The following is a 15,733-nucleotide window of genomic DNA, read 5'->3' on the forward strand; positions in this document are numbered from 1 at the left end:
TATTGTAGCTGAATAGAAAATTCTTGTTCTCTTGTTTAAAAAAAAAAAAAAAAAACCCACCCAAAAAAGGGGCATTTTTCCAGGAAATGGTGTTCCTAAAAGAGACAGATTGACTCTATATGAAATAAAAAGACTTATACCAAAATTCCCGATTTTTTTTATAAAAAGAGGTTTTCAAAATTGTTATAGGGCTAATATATAATAACACTGGAATACTGTAACTGTATTCTGTAGCACTCCTAAGCAACAGACCCTGCACAAACACTGATGTTGCCTCTCTATTGTCTCCACAGAATCTCTGAATGAATTTACATATTTGGAAACCTGTTTTACCAAAAATATTTGAATCTGAAATGTGTGATTCCTATCCCAACAAACTGACATGGTAAGTAGATGCTATTTCTTTTGCATAATTCAGTAACTTTAAACGGAATTTTAAAAATTTGAATTATCTGGATGTTTTAAACAAACACAGTGTTCCTATAGGAATTTTTCTTTTCACACCTGGAAAGCAAAATGCCACTGACCTTAAGAACTGGAATGCAATGCTAACTATCTCTGGCAACCAATGTTTGTCCCAATTGTTCCTCGAGACAATAACATTTTAAATGTTCAAGAGCTTTGGATGCCTTGTTGTGGTGTACACGTCCCTAAAACAGATTTGAAAATCTCAGCCTGCCTATGTGATAACACAGTTTCTCCTTGGATGAAACACATTATTAAGTGAGTATAATGTAATCTCCAAACCTTTACCTTTTCTCTTTATTGAGATGGTTATCTGTGGTTGTTTCTTTGGACGTGGGTTTCTTGTGACTAGACAGACAAACTGAGATCTCATTACTTAAAGCCTAACAGTCAGGTAAATCAGAAAAGGGGCAAAGGAAGAATCCATGGTGCTTATGGAAACCTCATATTATATGCTATAACATTTTGAAAAATATATTTTAAAAATCTAAAGTCATGCAAGAGTAAACTCCATTCAGTAATGCATCACAAATATCTGTACCATCCCCTCAGAGTACAGAATATGTGCTGGCTGCTTTTTTTTTTTTGGTTCAGTAACATGAGATGTTACAGTTCCACGGTGGTTGTTAGCCTGATGGACATTTCCTGAAGTCACTAGTACTAAATTTAGAGAAAATACATATGCAGGATGATTGGTTTGAGTATAGAGAACTTTTAAATGGAGAAGAATTAAGTCAAATAAATATTCAAGTTTGGTTTGTGATTTTATTTTTTTTTTTAACTATGGACTGCTTTAGACTGAATGGGAGACTATGCTTACTCTCATTCTTTTCTTATTCTATATGAGGTGAAAATATTATTGTTATATACTTTGTTACATTGAAAATGCGAGTTATAATTAGACTGTTGTTTCCATCAAAACCTATCCTAAAGCTCCTGTTAGGAACAACTAGACAGATTTAATTCACTAAAAGGGCAGCACAAGAAAAGTAAAATATAATTTAATGCCTATAAGCAGGTGAGTGAGAACCTTAAACCATCCTTACTCAAAGAACAGAAATTAAAATAATTTCCAAATCAAGCACGGACAGAAAACTTCAAAAGACAAATTTGAGACTGCTTAGAAAGGGAGTGAGAAAAATTTCTCTTTGGAGCAAGTAATTATCTTTTAGGATTTCACCCCACATTGTATGAATGCACTGGTACCCAATTTAGCTTGGAGCACAAATCTTTCATTCAGTACTAAATTCTTTCTGTTTCTGTACATGAATTACATATTCTGAGGCAGCATCATGCAGCTACAGTCTTTTTAATATGTTGTTTTATAACATGGCATTAATTTTTGACAATTAGTAATCATCAATGTCTCAATGTCTGTGTCTGCTTATTTTAAGGGAAATTTCTCTCTCCAATATAGCCAGTAATATCAGATTAATCTGCAGTTTGAGCTTTGTTGTAAAAAATGTTGTAACGATGGTAGTTCTTTGGGAGAATTCAGAAATAGGTCATTTATTCAAGAAGTCACAGAAGTAGGAGAAATTCTTTCCTCCTTTGGCATTTCTCCCTTTTTCCTTTCATGCATTTCATATTACCAAAGTGCATTTTTTTCCAGCACTCAATTTTTACCAGTATGTTAGAATGGTTTTGTCTTGCTGAGATTTGTTACATACTCATGTTTTATTGTAATTGACAGTTCAGGGTAGCACTGTCCCTTGAGTTTTGTATTTTATTTTCTATTGAAATGTTTGCTACCGCGTTCTGATAATCTCTGCCAGTGAAAACAGGAAAAAAAAAAAGGAGGGTTGATGTCCTCATCTTAGAAACACTGCAAGGAGACAAAGATCAGAAAGACAGACACTGGAGAAAGAGTTATTCAGAAGTGATTTGTGAGCAAATGTAAAAGATGCCTTCCTTCGTGGTTAGTGTGAAAATCAAGTCTTCCATTTGCCTGGGGGAACTCAAAGGGATTCATAGAGGTGACCATAATTCCTAAAGATCCACCACACAAATCAATATCTTGGGTGAATTTTGATTGTTTAAAGTTCAGCACAGCATTTCAGGCCTGATGACCCCAAATAGGCATTTACCAGCTTAGCATTTATCCATATTCAAGTTCAAATCTTTGGGCTTTGTGCAAAGTTAGTTATACATTGCACTATGTTATACAACTTGAATATTTTTTGTTGCATTTTAACTGACCCAGAAGGGGAAATACATTGGACGGGGACAGATCAAATTATTTTGCCTGGGAAGCATCCTCACAGTTTGATTTTTGAGAGATAGAATTAGCTAGGTGCAGTGAATACAGTGGTGGTGGGAGACAGATGAGAAGGACTGGCTGTTCCCCAGTATTCCATAAGATTTCCTTCCTTGGCCTCACTGTGTACAAGAGATTTGAGCCTTATGTAAAACTGGCTCTTACGCAAGGTCTTTGACATTTCTGTGTGCACTGAAAGTCACTGGAGAAGGCTGCAGGTATCCCTCTGCTTTTTAATTTTTTAGTCAAAATATTTAGAGCTGAACAACTGAATCCCCAAGAAGCAGCAACTGCTGAGAGCATCTTTATTTCACACAGAGCATTCAGCATCTTTAGAACTGATGCTTTCCTGGATGGATTTGGCGTTGTCAGCTTGCTTTCGCTGTTATTATCTGAGTGTTTCATCTACATTTTTCCTCTAGTTGTCATTGGTGTCAAAAGAGAAATAAGACAACTGATTCAAAGGTCAGAGACATCATTTCAGATTTGATGAGTCAGTGACAATAGAGCTCAGAGAAGTAGCCCTTGGCAAGTTTAAAAGTAGTGACAGTTTTGATGGTGAAATGGTTCCGGGCAGCTGGGATGGCGGCTTCTTCCCACATAGGAAGATAAATAATGAACTAATACTTCTATTGGTGATACATGCAAAAGATTTATTTAGGGACAAGTTTGGTCCTTAGTTTTCACAACCTGACAGTGATGAAGGTTTGAATACTCCAGCTGCTCCTATGGTGCTCACCAGCTGCTGGTAGGAAACCGATTCGCTAGGACAGAATCTCACCCCTTTTATGATACAAAAGGATAGAGCCTTTCCCAACCATATCCCTTCTTTCGCCAAAGTATATTTCTATTTCAAAAGGTCCTGTGAGATTAGGAGACAAGCTACCTCTTACATGGCACCAATAATGGAATTTATTTCTCTAAAGTGAAGAAGAAACTAGGGTAATAGTGAAATAGTAATAGTAAGCCTATGTTAATAAGTGCAGGACATTTGAATGCTGAGACCACTTTTATTTTCCCTTCTTCTGCAACTGAAGGTACATTTTAAAATGAAAGTAATGAGCTGCATTAAGTCACAATTTTTCTCATGTTGTGGGTCCTCAACTGGCAAAAGTTTGTCCGCTGCTCCACATCCTGGAAAAAAAAACCAAAAAACCAAAAAAAACCCACCAAAAACCAAAACAAAACAAAAAAACCAACACAAAAACACATTTCTTACAGGGCAAGCCACTGCCTATGTAACCTCTGTGTTTTGGTGGGAAATAGGATTTCACCAAAAATGTCCACATCAAGTTTCTTTCCTGTTTACTCAAATGTAGAGTCTAAACCAGAGACGGAGTCTTTGATAATGTTAATGAAACTTTCCTGCTTTGTGCTTTGATTCTTGCCTAGAGAAGGAAGCTGGTCACAGAAAAAGTAGGTCACTGAAATAATTACTGTATTGAAAATAATATAGCCTGACAGTTCTGGGGTTGAGCTACTGTGTGTCCATTGGGCTGCAGCAGGTTTGGAGTATGTGTATTAACGTGAAGATGTAAGTCTCTAGTATTTAACTTTAACGGGGTATTTGTGTCTAATCTTCTATAAGAGGTGCTTTCTTGTCAGCTAGATGACATCTATTTTCATTTTCAAAGCTACCTGCCAGCTATGTTAAAAAAAAAAAGTGAGATCATCTATAATTGATCTTGCAAGTACTGCATTTTTATTTTACCAGGGTGTGCATATGTATTTCCTTTCTGGTATTTGCTCCTGTTGTCCTGATTTGTCCAGTCATTTAGCACTTAAATCCTGTAATTCTGGCACAAACTTTAAAAATGGATTATTTCTTGTAGCAACATTGCAATTCATTTGTATACCAGCTGTTTACATTGAATGAAGAAACAAATAAAAGGTGATGGAAGTCTGAAAATGTATCCAAAGGACAGCTGAAGGTCAGGCTGGACAGTCTTTATGTTGCAGTAATTTTCAACTATTGCCTTATCTTACATACAGGGTGTATCATAGGAGAAATATTTGACTGTGGGGCATATATTTTCCTGCATCTGTGATCATTTTGTGACACAAAATTTGTGTGTCAAATATGTGCTATAATAATAAAAAAAAATTGTAGCTCAAAGGAATGTTACTAGTAAACATACTCCTTTCTAAAGCCTTCCAGTAAAGATAGATAAATCAACAGGAGAAAAAGGTCTACAGAAGATGGGAATGAGCTCCGAACCATAGGTTTTACTGAGGACAATATTAGGAAAATAAAATACAATTGTAGTCTTAGAGACAATAATACTGCTTTTTGTGTTTCACTATAACACTTTAACACACGTTAGCACACCAGAGCTTTTGGCTGTCTAAAAAAACTATTTTTAGACAGCCAAAAGCTCTGGTGTGTTAAAAAGCTACTCCTCATGAATTATACATTTGTTCTTTTTCATTTGGCTACAGTGACTTTGTCATATGAGTCCTGAAGATGTATGTATGGTATGCTGAGATTTTCTGTTGGCAGTATGCACAGTTGTCTGTTCAAGCTTTTTGACTTGCTTTGTATATTTATATGTTAACTAGATTATAAACTTCCTTTGTGACAGTGATTTTTTTTTTTTTAATCTGTATTTTCAGATAGATTTAGTGCATTCCTTCTGCCTGGACTTTTTTTTTTTTTTTTTTTTTTTTTTTTTTTAACTTAAGGGTTTAGGAAAATAGGATAGGTTATAAAAATTTTCCCTTTAATTATTAAGGACTGGTAGGACAGAAGTATTCTTCAATTAGCTTCCTGGCTGCCCTTGGGCCTTACAGAAAGATGAGAGAGACCATTCAGTTTGTTGTCAGCGTTGGGCTAAACCTGTTGATCAGATCGTGTTGTGAAGTATTTTAGGCAACCATCTTAACTCCCAATTTCATGAAAAAGAATACAGCCCGCTTATGTCTGCTGGAAAGAATTTACTTCCCACTTGGTGTTTTATTCCTGAGCTAGTGTTACCGAAGCTGTACATCCTTGTCCTGGTATGAAGATGTGCACTGTAACCTCAGCTGTTCACCAGAGTTCGTACCTTTTCCTGCCAGTCACAATGCCTTCCCCAAACTGTCCTGCATGCTAAGGAGATGTTTGGTGTAGTAAAAAAAAAAAGAGAGAGGCAAGTCACCTCCAAAGCTGCTGATCTAATTCTCATTATGGTATATTTAATTGGTGGCATAACTGGCTTTGAAAAGATGGCTTTGCAGTAAAATAATCTAGGCTGTGGGCTTCAGTTTGTGTTTTACCAGGGTTGATTTGTGTCACATCTGTCAGTAATTTCATTTCTCTGTCTTTGCTATCTGCCCTATTTCAGTAAAAAATTCTGGAGGTAAATAGATCATCTTCTGTGAAGCATTCAGAGCCCTCCTCATGGAATTCAGATAAGGATCTATCAGAGATCAATGTATTAAATAAAATGACATTTTCTGCCATTGAGAGGAGAAATGAACATGATTGTTTCTCATTTTCCAGAAGAACATTTACTTTAGCGTTGAAGGAAAGGCATGGTCTCACTCAAAGTCCTTCCCCAATCTCAGCTTCCGTTTTTCCTTAGCTATTTCCATCATTTCAGATGCCAAAGATTCCTTTTCACAGTCACTTGTCATCTGTTACCCCGGGTATTTTGCCTATGCCCTTCTTGGCCCTGGAAAAGCTACAGATTAGAAATAAAGTAAATTCTCTTGCTTTCCAAGCTCGGTTCACTCTCTCTGCTTCTACTTCACCAGGTCAAAAAAAGTGAAGCTCTTCTCAGTGGGGATTGTCTGATTTGGTTGGTTGGGTTTGGGTTTAGGTTGGGTTTTTTTTTTTTTTTATTTGATTGTGGATTTTGTTGGTTTGTTTGGTGGCATGACATAAGTTTAAATTGTGAACTTGTGTGGAATGAGTAATATTCAACAAAAGGAGTGAATACAAGTTAATAGTCCTATGGATGGAGAAATTTTACCCATGTTACAGTAGTTCTGGTTTCTTCTGGCAAAATATCTGTCTCTGATTTATTGCAGTTTTAAACACTCAGGAGCTGTAAATTATTATTACTTTGACATATTTTTCTTAGCCTCTTTCTTCTTTATTTCAGTGGCCATTTAAAGTAACTAATCTTTTTTTCCTGAACCATCCTTTTGTTTGGACTCATATTTGCCCTATTGCTAAAACCTGGAGTAGAATTTCTTTGGGTGTTGCATGAGCTTTCGAAGGAAGAGGAGCTGAGGTGGAGGGCAGCTGTTTCCCTGCTGCTGGGATGTGAACAGCAGGGCTGGCTGGGGGCTACAGGAACCCCCAGTTCCCCGGGATGGGGAACTCGTGTGTGGGAGGCACAGGAACAGGAGAGGCTCTATCCCTCCTCTTGGCCCCAAGCACCAGGGGCTGCACCCAGCCTGAGCCTGAGGTGCAAATTCAAGTGTAATATTGCCAATACAGCTTTCACCTGCACGTGAACCCATACAGGCTGTGCCCCAGAGCCTGTGGGAAGGGGAAAAGGACTTTACACCTTCCACTGGCCTCAGGGATCCCCAAGGACCACTAAAATTACTGCTACTCTTAGTAGAAAGAAACTTTATGCATTTTTTATACAACAGAAGAAGAAATGTAAAAGGACAAATGACTCAAGGAGATGGGTAGAAGTTCTTGCAGATTCTTACTTTACTGAACAATTTAAAATTATATACAGCATTAGGAAACTATGACCTTCACCTGTCTTTATTTACTTTGTAATAAACTGAGGACAATTTTAATATGTGTTCAGTTACTCAGAGCAGTTTTAAAATGACAGAAGTTCTGTAGTTAAAAAGTGATAACAGGGCAAACTACAATGATATTTTTGAACATACTTGTGGCAACCCCCTGGTAGGCTACAGCTACTCTAAATATAGGAACTAACATAAGAAGTTCCCATGTTCCATGTTAATGACATTATTGCACTGCAGATTTCATAAAAATTAATCACAATTGTACCTCTCTCAAATCCTCAGCACAAATGGCTTGTGTTCATACCACACAGTTCAAATTTTGACATCTTGTTTTGACTTTTAAAATAATGTTATCTTTTTTCGTTTTTTCAGACATGCTTATGCAGTAGAATTTCCCCTAAACTTAAATTTTGAGTGATGATTGTTTTGAACATGTACAAAGAGCTCAATTTTTACCTCATACACGATGGGGGTCTCCTTTTTTGTATGGTCTAAAATAAAAGGAAAAGGAAAACATGTATGAAAATAAGCTGAATATGTTTTTATCTTACCTTGGGAAACTGGCCTGCAAAGCCTCCTAACCTGTGTCAGGGTTATGATAATGTAAAACTAAAGCCTTTTCCTTATGTACTTCATTTTTAAATGCTTAAAGCGTTCAGCTCAAAAAGATGACTGAAAAAAGTTCAGTCCCTGTATTGTGTTTTATCAGTAATTTGGTTGGGTTAGAAATGAAATCTAGGTGGTATGTGGATAGGGCTAAGAAAATTAAATAAATTAGCTAGAGAGTATTTCCAGCAAGTGGGGGACACACGGCTTTGGAGACCAAAAAATTATGAATGCTGTGATACACTTCTGACATTTTTTTAATCTCAGTGCCTATGGTATTGTTTTCTCCCAAGTCCTAACGCTTGACGCCATGAATAACTTCGTACATATTTATAGGATATTTTTGGCCAAAACAGAAGGTGCTGGATCTGTTCTCCACCATAAATTTGCAGAAGTAGAGGGTCACATGGCTGTCACAATAGTGTTCAAGCAGCAGCACCAGAAAACTCTCGCCAAAACCCAAAGTAAGCTCCGGGCCCATCTCTGAATTTGTCAGGTGTTGTTTGCACCATCAGGGCTGCAGTCAGGGCAGCAGGGAGGAAGCTGTCCCTGGAAGGGACAGGGAGGGAAGGGCGGGTGAGGCCGGCAGGAGGGAGGAAGCTGTCCCTGGGCCGGGCAGGAGAGGCCGGCAGGAGGGAGGAAGCTGTCCCCGGGCCGGGCAGGAGGGCGGGCAGGAGGGAGGAAGCTGTCCCCGGGCCGGGCAGGAGGGCGGGCAGCGGCACACGCGCGCTCCGAGATGCTGCAGCGCGGGGCGCGGGCGGTGATGCTAATCCTTCCTGATGGGCTGGCCGGGCCGCTCCGAGTGGGAAGGGCTGACCCCCGCACCTCGGGTTATGTGTGGAGCTGTCTGAAAACAGCCGTGGAGAAGAAAAGAAACACTGAGGGTTGTGTTTTCCCCCCAGTTAGGTTTCAAGCACCAATATTCCAACAGTTACATGAAGCGCTTTGAGGGGCAGCCGTGTTGCTGCTGGGTTTCCTCCAGCTCTGTGTCAGCCCAGCCAGCAGTCAGGGTCAGCATTTTCTTGCAGTTCTCTGCACGTGTGTGACTGAGGTGGCTGCAGTAGCCAGGAGATCTGTGCAGTAACGCTGCAGGAGCCCCCCACTTCCCAGGCCAGCGCAGAAGAGAAGTGCAGTGGCTTGGCTGAAGCTGAGGACTGACGGTGCTCTAGCGTGTTGCTGCCTCTAACCAACAATCCCCAGTATAACAGCAGGTTTTGCATGTATACACCAGTCCCCAGTAGAACAGGTCATCTTTGCACAGCTCACAGCTGTTTGCTGCGTGAGTTAGGAGCATGCACGGGCTTCAGGAGTTGGGTTGCTGCAGTGAACACAACACCACATTAGTTCTCTTTAACTCTAGAAGGCCTTTCTTGTCTTCAACAAGGAAACAGAACAATAAGTAAAATTCCCCCCCCCCCCCCCAATCTTCATTTTTTTCCATTTATTTATTTTATTTTTAAAACTTGGGAATAGATGTCATAGAAATTTTCAGACTATTGGAGGTAGTTTTTGACTGTCAGCTTTATAATACCAGCAGATTGCATTATATACGACTTTTAAATAAAAATGAGGACAGAGCACTAGCTATGCTCTAGGCATGGCACCTTAAAAGTAACTTTAAAAATCCCAAGTTTGGCTGAACTTAGGTCTTGTTTTTATCTCTGCTATGGAGAGACCTGAAAACATTTGTTATTAATATTATTTTAAAGAATGCAGTAAATACTGTGAAAAAGCCCATGCTCTGTAACTTCCCTAAGAATTCTAGGGTGCAGGCTTGAGCAAAGTGTTACTGTAGTTTTCTTGCATGTGCCATCCCAGTTTGTTCTGGCAAGTTTGTATTGCTCTTGCCAGCAGGGTTTGGAAGGGAGTAAATCCGCCTTACAGGGGTGAAGTTGAAGGAAATGCTGTTCAAACCTACATGTAATCAACTCAGAATTGTTTTCATGGTGCAAACTGAGTTGCTCTTAACCCTGCAATGTGTGGGGACTGTGCAAAAAGTGCCTCTCTGTTACGACAATCAGAAAATCCAAAACTTGAAAAGAAATTGCAGTTGGACTTTCAAAGTAACCCAGAAAGTTTCAGATACTATCTGGAAAACCCTTTGAAAGTTTTCCTAACTACAGCTGGGTTGGGGTTTTGGGGGGAGGGTTTTTTGGGGTTTTTGTGGATTTTTTGTTTTGTTTTGCTTTCTTCTTTTAAAGAAAAAAAAAAGTTGACATCATTAAAAGAAAAGTCATTAGGAAGTGGGTCAGTTATTGGGATAGCATAACTTGTGTGATGTCCCAAGTGCATTGAAGAGGTATTTTTTTCTCATAGACTTTCTGGAAAAGGAATGCAGAAGTCAGTGAAGGAGATAAAGCTTTTTTTTTATTGCACAGAAAGAAGAGAAATTAGGAGGGTGATTCACAAAAGAGTCTGAATATAGATTTTTAAGGCCATAATAAATATAAAACTGCAGGATTCATTGACCAAGACACAAGGACATGGTTCCCTCTCATTTTATAAACATGTTATCTGTAATGCCAGAATGATTATTAGCTGAAAGTCAATGTTCTTTCCTTGACCACAGATTGGATTAATGGTTGTTCTGGAATGATCAGTGCTTTGCATTCTGGCGCATACTGAGAACAGCAGAATTTCCTAACATTTAAATAAAATTGAGCTGCAGAAATGCAATACTCAGAACAGACAGGTTAGATGGATGTTTGCTACAGCTTTTGTTGTTCTGTCCATCTGCTTGAAAATAATCAGCTACATTAAATTTACAGCAGACATCTCTACTCTCATTCCATGCTGGCTTGCTAGCAATGTGGAAATAATTTATAGAAGTATAGGTAGCATCTTTTGCAATAAAATTATTGCTCATCTACTACTACCTTAGGGAAAATCATGAAAATGGAAGGCTTAGAAAGAAACTAAAGTAAATAAAAGACTGGGTATGAGTGGCATAAGAGATATACAGGTTTGTTTATACTGCAGAAAAGACACAGATTTAGTTCTCATTGTTTTAAGCAGTAAGTGAAAATATGACAAAACTTGAAATAATGAATTCTGTGTAGAGGACTATATTATTTTACCTCATTAGTGAAAGAACAAACAAACACAAACCCAAAAAAACAAGCCTCTATGACTTAAGATGCTAAGACTGTGGCGTGCAAATGAAGAGAGAGATGGGGACTGGAAACGGGGGATTATTTTTCTGAAAGATTTTTAAATGTTTCTTAGTTAGTTTTTTTTTAAAAAAAACAACAAATCCCTTACTTCTGAAACCCATGAAGTGAGTGCAGGATGCACTGTCTCTTAAACAGTTTTAAAAAATGATATTAATAATATAAATGAGTGACTCTGAGACAAAAAGAGGACAAAAAGGCAAACATTTATTTCCTCTTCCTTTCATCACTTTCCTGGAAGGCAGTACATCAGGTTTTCATCCTCACACTCTCACTCCAATACCTCTGCTGGCAGAAGGCAGCCTGAACTTGCAGTGTCTGGGAGGAGGGTGGCCACAGCGGTGACACCGGGGCTCCATGTGTGACCCAGCCACCCCTGCTGCCAGCGGATGTGTGACACATTGCACAGGAGTGGCACCTTCCTCTGCAGAGACTCCCAGTGCAGCTTGTGGAGTCCAGCACAGAAAAATGGTTAGTTTATCATAGTAACAATCAATCAGAAAGAGTCAGGTTGAGAGAGAATGTGGTGCTCTTTTGAGAGAAGGAAGACTCTAAGGGGAGTTAAAAGTGATTATTAAGGCAAAGTAAAATGGGAAGCAGCTTGATAGTACATGGGGGATTGTTTATTGCAACTTGCTAATTCAAATTGGTATTTAAATATCTTGGAATTGTTGAAGGGGTTAAAAAATCGTAATGGACAGAGCAGCCAAGCCTGTGCAATTGCATGAAAACTCAGTTACACCAACAAGAAGCTGCTCTCAAATGCCAAGACTTCAAGTAGCCTAATTTGAAATGCTGGTTAGAAGCCAGGGGGCTGCAGTTTGCATGCCGAGTGTCTGGGGGTCGGTGATTTTTTTCTTATTCTGTGCTGTGATAGCACCTAATAAATGGATTATTTTCTTAGCAATCTTTAAGTTCGGTTATTGGGATGCTGGAGGCGGACGGTTCTTGGAGGAAATCTGTCAGCCCCAGAATTTGTTTCCCTGTTGGTTTGTCAGAGCTATTCTTTTGACCTTCAAGGTGCAGAACAGGGTTCATCTATTCACTCAAGCTTTTGCCTGAGGAGAGGAGACTGAGGGAAATCAAGCCTGTTCTTGGATCACAGTCTATTTGGCTTGACGTTGTCAGTAAGTGTTATATATCACTGTAAATGTTTACTTAGCCTGTTGGTGAAGCACACTTTATAAGATGAAGGATATATAAAAGCAGTGTGGATATGTGTAAAGAGGGAGACAGTTAAATGGCACTAGGGCAGAACAAAGACGGGAAAGAAATTAAATGCATTGGGGTGGATTACAGTGAAATATATCTGCACTGAGGTGGACATTGGCAATTATTTTCTATGATTTTTGGAGACTAAAATGCGTCTTCTAAAATGGAAGACTCTAGGTTTTCATTAAATGATGTTCTACATCTGGATGAAAATATGTATTTGATTTAAAATATAACACTGAAAGTTGCATGGTAGGAGTGATATTTACAGAAGATTGGTCTGCTAACTCTTAATATGTAGACTGCTTAAAAGGAAAAGCTGAGCATGGAAATGAGGAAAGCCCTAGAGCCAAGGAGCAGTGGGTCTCTGTTATTCCAGGCTGTTCGTGGGATATCCATGCTGCTCAGTGGAGCTTCTGAAACCTTTGCATGGCAAGGCTGACCCCAGCTTCCCTACACAAAGTGCTCCCTCTGCATTCCCTGTGGGACTATTGAGAGCCCAAGATTTCTTGGTTAAGAAGCTGTTGTCAACGTTATGTCAGATATAAAAAGAAGTCTGCCTCATGGGCGTTTACTTGCATGAAAGGATATTCACATTTTAAAAGTTTTAAATAAGTAGCTTTTACAGATGTGGTAGGTGGTCATGTTTATAGTTCTCAAATTATCTTCAAATTTCAAGCTGTCTGGAATATCTTGCCTGAAAAGCTTGTGCCAGCAAAAGTTGGAGTTTAAATCAAAACCAGTTTTGTCTGGTAAAAGTAGTAATTAAGGGGTTTTTTAGATGGGAATTTTCTTTTAATTGTGTCTTTTGCTCTGTTGCTGCTTGGAAATTAAATATTAAAAGGCTAGATCAAAATTAACCAAAAATTTCCAGAGAAAAAAAAAATTTAAAAACATTCCCATTTTTTGGGCAGGAGAAAGAGTTGCATGTTCTGGAGAACTTTTCCTACAAATGTTTTGTAAATCCAAAACGAGGTATTGTGGAATTCAAGAAGGAAAAAAGGTCTTTCCCTGCTTTTACAGAAGACATTGAAAAAGTGACTTCTCGTTCCGTGGCCTTTTCCCTGGCAGAGGCAGAGCTGTGCCTCCCCCGCAGCAGAAGCACGCAGACCTCCCCCAGGGCACAGAGCCGTGCTGAGCCCGAGGGGCACTGCCCAACGCCGTCCTCAGAGCTGCCTCAGCCCACTCCTGGGCTCTCCTGGAAAAGCCTCTCTGCACTCGCTGTGGCACAGGAGGGGCTCGCTGTGCCCCTGTGCCAGCCAAAGCAGCGGCAGCTGCGTGATCGCAGCCAGCATGACGTGATGCAAATGCTCCTTTCCATTTACTGTCCCCCAGTGTAAAAATAGAGCACGGCTGCATCAGCCGACTGGCTAGACCTGCTGAGTGTGGATGAGAGGGGATGAGAGAGATTTTGTGAGTTCGGGTTTTTTAATAATAATTCCTAAAATTTATAAAAATCAGCTTATGTTTCAAATTTCGGAAAAATTATTTTTATGAATAAATCTGATCTGTACAAACTTTGTACCCATCCCCCATCTGACACACTCGGTGCAAAACCTCATCTCTGAACATGCCTTCAAATGTTCTGAAAGTGCAGATCTGAGCATCCTGGTTATTGCTAACATATAATGTTGCTTTAAAAATAATAATTTGCCATGAAATTCTGTAGGCAATGTGTTAGGAAAGGAATTAGAAAATACAGTGAGTAAGAAATAGATTAGCTTGGGCTATTATAACCAACCTAAATTTTTTAAATGGCTGTCCAGTTTATCTCTCCGGCAGCTGCATCAGACCTTGTAATGGGATTAGGCTTTTCCATAAAATCTTTTTTTTTTTTTTCAGAGCCATATATTTCTGGCAGGGAAGAGTATTCCAGTTATCTCTCCCAAAGAGATGATGCACTTTAATATAAAAGCAAAGAGGGGGCACCTATAAAGACTGGGTCCAAGTGTGAACTCATTTCAGCATGGTGGGAAGTGGTGCACAGTGTCTGCCTTGCACAACACAATGGTCCTCATTTTGTTTAGACACAAACACTGTTACTGAAATAACTTTGTGGCTTAGTATTGGCCGGCATGAATGCTACAGAAATCCCATCTCCTCACTAAAAGAGGAGAAGGAATTCACTGTTAAAAAAAAAAATCCTGTGCTTTGTCAGCTCTGACCTGAATAAGGACATGAACTGACCACGAGTGCCCAGTAAAAACTGCGAGTGTTAAGATGTTCCCAGAAGGATGGAATTCCTTTAGTTCAGCTTTTCAGTGATCTCAGCTGTAAAATTACTGCCACACTCTATCTGTGAATTTTCCCAGTAAATGGAGCATCCTGATTGTAGAGCATCCTGACACAGCTGGCACCCAGAGTCAGGGGATCAGTTGCTAATAAACAACTGCTAACACTGGTAATGAAAAAGCAGAAAGAGGGGTAAGCAACAGTTGCTGATGCCATTGAGGGTATCTCCAGAGAAACCTGCTCTGTGTGGCATATGGAATATATCTGGGATACAGTCAGCTTGGTCTTGTAAGTTATTTATTTCTTTGAGAAAGTCAACTCAATATATCTGTGATAGCTGTCCATACCATGGTTTGCATCCTGGATCCATGGAAAGCACACAGGACTCTGTGGACACTCAACCTGCTCCTTTAGTGGATGCAGAGGCCTTTCCTGTACTTCCAAAGGGATCTGCCTGGTCACATGCAGAGCACTGAGAACAGTGCTGTCATTGCTCTTAGTGATTTATTTTGCTCCTGATTTAAGCAGGATTATGAATTGAGGTTAAATTGTACATCTCTTTAATCTTTAGTTGTGGGTAGTTTCAGGACAGATATGCATGTGTCAGGAATTTTTAGCAGAGTCTGTGTTTAACATGGATGAGAGCAGAGAGGGCTGCGCTGCACAACCTGCTCCAAAGACAAATTGAGAAGTGTTGAGTGGGCTTGTTCCCTGGCATGACCTGGGTAATCCTCTGTAGGCGTGGCACTGTTTTTCCTGCCAGACCAGCATGTCTTTGGGAGGTTGTCCTAAAGTATAATCAGCAGAATCATTTTGCTGTGTTGCGCCATTTCTCAGTGTTTCTGCCCGAAATTTAAGCAGGATTTGAAGCAAATGCCTGTTTATTTAAAAAAAAAAAAAAAAAAAAAAAAAAAGAGTTTTAATCCATATCTTACAATGCTTTAAATACATGTTAATAAGTAATATACGGGATACATATGTGTATGTATGCATCCACACACTCAAATGTGTGTGTTTGTCCGTGCTGTTACGGTCACTCCAGCTCCAGGTGTAACATCTGCCGAGGGTCCCAGTCTGGCTGCGGGAGCTGGGGTGA

The 15,733-nt window shown here is 39.4% G+C and overlaps 1 long non-coding RNA gene across 4 annotated transcripts in view; it reads left to right on the forward strand.

Annotated features, from left to right (window-relative positions):
• The window catches only part of LOC136294508 (uncharacterized), a 245,813-nt gene that overhangs the window by 139,190 nt on the left and 90,890 nt on the right, over positions 1-15,733 (forward strand). For all 4 annotated transcript variants that reach the window (XR_010722433.1, XR_010722430.1, XR_010722431.1 and 1 more), the window contains one exon: positions 294-385. This is a non-coding gene — a long non-coding RNA (uncharacterized lncRNA). The remainder of the gene's footprint in view (positions 1-293; positions 386-15,733) is intronic.

Source organism: Chamaea fasciata, unplaced genomic scaffold (assembly GCF_029207755.1).
Source record: "Chamaea fasciata isolate MVZ Bird 193981 ecotype frontalis unplaced genomic scaffold, bChaFas1.0.hap1 SCAF_10, whole genome shotgun sequence".
NCBI classification, from domain to species: Eukaryota; Metazoa; Chordata; class Aves; order Passeriformes; family Sylviidae; genus Chamaea; species Chamaea fasciata.